At 48.4% G+C, this 4,900-nt stretch overlaps 1 protein-coding gene across 1 annotated transcript in view; it reads right to left on the reverse strand.

Moving 5' to 3' along the window:
* The window catches only part of LOC107122511 (breast cancer anti-estrogen resistance protein 3-like), a 28,259-nt gene extending 25,642 nt beyond the window's left edge, over positions 1-2,617 (reverse strand). Inside the window, exon 1 of the mRNA XM_015425620.1 lies at positions 2,566-2,617. The gene's annotated coding sequence lies outside the window, so the exon portion shown is untranslated. The remainder of the gene's footprint in view (positions 1-2,565) is intronic.
* Between the last annotated feature and the right edge of the window lie 2,283 nt (positions 2,618-4,900).

The following is a 4,900-nucleotide window of genomic DNA, read 5'->3' on the forward strand; positions in this document are numbered from 1 at the left end:
CTAGGAGCCCTCATACTATTGACCCCCCCCAAGCACCAAAAATACAGAGCATCCCTTGCCCCAGACCAAGAGTTCCTGTCTAGACCTTGTGGCTAATACCCACTGATGGACCTCTGCTCCATATGTTTATCCAATTCCCTCTTATAAGAACAGGAGAGAAGCCAATGTTGGATCAGGCCAATGGCCCCTCCAGTCCAACACTCTGTCACACAGTGGCCAAAGATACCAGGTGCTATCAGGAGGTCCAGCAGTGGGGCCAGATGACACTAGGAGTCCTCCCACTGTTGCCCCCACCCCAAGCACCAAGAAGACAGAGCATCCCTTGCCCCAGACCAAGAGTTCCTATCTATACCTCGTGGCTAAGAGCCACTGATGGACCTCTGCTCCATATGTTGATCCAATTCCCTCTTATAAGAACATAAGAGAAGCCAATGTTGGATCAGGCCAATACCCATCCAGTCCAGCACTCTGTCACACGGTGGCCAGAAATACCAGGTGCCATCAGGAGGTCCAGCAATGGGGCCAGGACACCAGAAGCCCTCCCACTGTTGCCCCCCCAGCACCAAGTTCCTATCTATACCTTGTGCCTAAGAGCCACTGATGGACCTCTGCTCCATATGCTTATCTGATTCCCTTATAAGAACATCAGAGAAGCCAATGTTGGATCAGGCCAAAGGCCCATCCAGTCCAACACTCTGTCTGTCACACAGTGGCCAAAAATACCAGGCACCATCAGGAGGTCCAGCAGTGGGGCCAGATGACACTAGAAGCCCTCCCACTGTTGCCCCACCCCCAAGCACCAAGAATACAGAGCATCCCTTGCCCCAGACTGAGAGTTCCTACCTACACCTTGTGGCTAATAGCCACTGATGGACCTCTGCTCCAGATGTTCATCCAACTCCCTCTCGAAGCTGTCCATGCTAAGCCGACCCTGGCCGGGAGGGCAGGGTAGAAGTTTAATCAAATCAAATCAAAGCAGCCATTTTCTCCAGGGGAACTGATCTTAGTCCTTTGGAGGTCAACAGAAATAGTGGGCGATCTCCAGGTGCTACCTGGAGGCTGGCAACCCTAAACAGGAGTGTTTGCCTTATCTATAAAACCCGATGGATTTAGCAGAAGTCTAATGCATTAGTTTTATACTGAGTTCCTTTTATGGAGGAACATTTTGGAAAAGAGGATGGCCAAATTTTAACCACTTACTATCCTCCAACAACTTATGTCTTGTAACTATTCCCCAGATAAATCAAGATTTTATTTATTTATCGGATCTCTATCCCGCCATCCGAGCCAGAGCCGGCTCAGGGTGGCTTTACGTAAAAACAGATAAGTTACCTTAAAACATAAATTACAATGAAAACAATTCTAAAAAACCATCTAACGTAACAAAGTGCTAGTAGTCGTTAGCGTTACTTTGATGGTGGCAGCCATTATTCGATGCTCTCAACTCACGGCTAGTGGTTAAGTGCGCGGACTCTAATCTGGGAGAACCGGGTTTGATCCCCCACTCCTCCACTCGCAGCTGTTGGATGACCTTGGGCAAGCCCTAGTTCTGTCAGAGCTGTTCTGTCAAGAGCAGTTCTAGGAACGAACTCTCTCAGCCCCACCTACCTCACAGGGTGTCTGTTGTGGGGAGGGGAAGGGAAAGGAATTTGTAAGCCTCTCTGAGACTCCGAGTGAAGGGCGGGGGGCATAAATCCAATCTCTTCTTCTTCTTTCCAATTGTCCTTAAGGCGGTTGATGTCCTTTAGGCTGTTGGTGGAAATTCCAGGAATCCAGAGGGCCCTCTCTCATTCTACTGTTAGTTGTTAATTATTGATAGTGGTGGCAGCACCTGAAAGCCTGGTGGAAGAGCTCCGTCTTGCAGGCCCTGCAGAACTGTAAGAGGTCCCACAGGGCCCTGATCTCTTCCGGGAGCTCATTCCACCAGAACGGAGCTGCCACCGAGAAAGCCCTGGTCCTGGTTGTCGACAGCCTAGCCTCCTTAAGACCCAGGAGGGCCAGTTGGTTCTGGGCCCCTAATCGCAGTGCTCTCTGTGTTAGTCTGTCGAGTAGGAGCCCAGTAGCCCCTTAAAGACTAATCTATCAATACAAAATGCAGAACAACATAGAAAATAGGAAAAAATGTAAAACTGTAAGGTTTAGTGAAAATAAAATAATTATAACATTATGCAGTCCATAGATTACAGTACATACTGCAGCAATTTTAACTATTCCTTATAACATTTAAAGGTCTACTAAGTTAGTGGTCATTCCATGCCATTTTGTTTTGTGCAAATTGTCTATGAATGAAATAGACAGAAATTGAACAGTAACAGACAGTTCCACTTCTAAGCGTGCTCCTGCTTTACTCACAAGAAGGCTGTCATCCCCGTCCTTCACCCCTGCAGGTACAAGATCCCCACAAAAACTGGACACGAGTTTTTCAGCTGAAAAAAGAACCGAGCCCGTGGCCTAGACTCCCTTCCGGCTACTTCCAGATGCCTTTCAACACATTCATCCAAAGAATTTCTGGGAAGGAAGTCGACGAACAGGTTAAAAATAAACTATGCCTAAGGTGCGACGTACCGGCCGGTCCTGGTGAAGGAATGCATGAAGAAATTCTCCAGCTGCAGGACGGCGCCCAAGTCCTCCGGGAACGTTCAGAGTTATGCACAGGAAAGGCATCCAAGCGCCGGCGCATTGACCAGCCCACAAGCCGCCCTCCGACACTCATGTCGGACTCTGCAGCTTTGCCGAAAACATTTCCTTTTAAAGGGACAGGAAAGGTGATGCCAAACTTCGGATTAAATTCCCACACGGGGAGGAAATTGATTGCGCGCAGTGTGTCAGAGAGAAAGAAAAGCAGAAGTCGAATTCACACGAACTCCCTAACCCCAGGAGGAGGGGTGTGTGTGGAACGTTTAGCCCCTTGGCGTAAGCAAGCCTTAGGAAGAAATCTCTCTGCTTATAAACAGAGTAAGAAAATCTAGGAAAAGTGACTCACAGAGGCAGTGACTCTTTCAGTCTGCTCTGAGTTTTGCAACAGACACTCCAAGCGATCTTTATTCAGAGGTCCAAAGCCTCATCCCGGAGGGAGAACACAGCAGATTAAATGGCTCTGCTCATCAACTTCTTTGGGGGAAACAAGCCAGAAATAATGATGCTCTGACCCCAGAAGACAGTGACCCATAAGAACAGCCCTGCTGGATCAGACCAGTAAGGGTCCATCTACTCCAGCATTCTGCTTCACGCAATGGCCAACAAGTTCTTCTGGAGAGCCAGCAACAGGTCATGGAGGCCAAGGCCTTCCCCTGATGCTGCCTCCTGGCACTGAGATTTACAGGTTGACTGCCTCTGAATGTGGAGATTCTCTTTAGTCATCATAGCTGGTAGCCACTAACGGACCTCTCCTCCATGGAACGGTAGATTTAAATGCAGTTCTTTGTTTGGGGGACAAGGAAAACGGTCTACACAGCCAAGATGCTGTAAAATTCACCTCTGTGCTTGAAAGGTGATGGACGGGAATGGATTCTCACAAATTTGGGCACATCAATCTCCAGTCTGACATATTTATTACCTATGTCCCCCCCCCCAGTTGAACTGAAACAAGATGATAACCAGGAATTAAGCTTGCCATTCTTTTCATCTGAGAAGAGAAGAGAAGATTGGATTTATACCCCACTCTTCACTACCCATGGGAGTCTCAAAGCAGCTTACAAACTTCCCCTCCCCACAACAGACACCCTGTGAGGTAGGCGAGGCTGAAAGAGCTCTGACAGAAACTGCGCTTTTTCTAGAACAGCTCTTGTCAGAACTATGGCTTGCCCAAGGTCATCTAGCAGCTGCAAGTGGAGGAGTGGGGAATCAAACCCGGTTCTCCCAGATTAGAGTCCGCGCACTTAACCACGACACCAAACTGGCTCCGTGTCCTCACTATTTTGCATGCTAATTTAGCAAACCACTCCTATATATACAACTACGATATATAATTCCATTGCGTCATCTGACGAAGTGTGCCTGCACATGAAAGTGCACGTGTTGAATAGAACCTTGCTGGTCTTAAAATTGCCACTGGACTGGACTCTAACCTTGTTCTCTCCCCCATGCATCTGTCTAACCCCCTTTTGAAGCCATCTCTGCCTGTGGCCATCGCAACGTCCTCTGGCAACGAATCCCACCCTTCAATCACGTGTCTAGTAAAGAAGTATTTCCGTTCGTCCATCCTGAATCTATGGCCCATCAACCTTATCGGAAGCCCCGGAGATCTGGAATTTGGGGAGGAGGAGAAAAGGTCCTCTCTCTCCACTCTCTCCAACCCCTGCATAAATTTTAGAAACCTCCGTCATGTCCCCCCTTCATTGCTGTTCAGTCCCACAGTCGAGTCCAATTCTTCGCGACCCCATGGACCATGTCTCGCCAGGCCTTCCGGTCTTCCGCCGTCCTCTGAAGTTGGCTCAATTTCATGTTCGTTGCATCGATGACACTGTCTAACCATCTCATCCTCTCGCCGTCCCCGTCTTCTTTGACCTTCGATCTTTCCCAGCATCAGGGTCTTCTCCTCCAGTGAGTGCTCCCTTCTCATTGGGTGGCCAAAGTATCTGAGCTTCAGTTTCATTATCTGGCCTTCCAGGGAACAGTCAGGGTTGATTTCCTTTAGGATTGACTGATTGGATCTCCTTGCAGTCCAAGGGACTCTCAAGAGTCTTCTCCAGCACCATAGTTCAAAAGAATCTATTCTTCGGCGCTCGGCCTTCCTTATAGTCCAACTCTCGCAGCCATACATGACTACTGGGCATACCATTGCTTTGACCATGCGGACTTTTGTTGGCAGGGTGATGTCTCTACTTTTTATCATGCTGTTTAGTCGTCTCTTTTCTAAACTAAAAAGTCCCAGATCTCTTCAGCCTTTTCCACGTAGGGA

This window comes from Gekko japonicus, unplaced genomic scaffold, assembly GCF_001447785.1.
Source record: "Gekko japonicus isolate JY-2015 unplaced genomic scaffold, Gekko_japonicus_V1.1 scaffold5272, whole genome shotgun sequence".
Lineage (NCBI taxonomy): Eukaryota > Metazoa > Chordata > Lepidosauria > Squamata > Gekkonidae > Gekko > Gekko japonicus.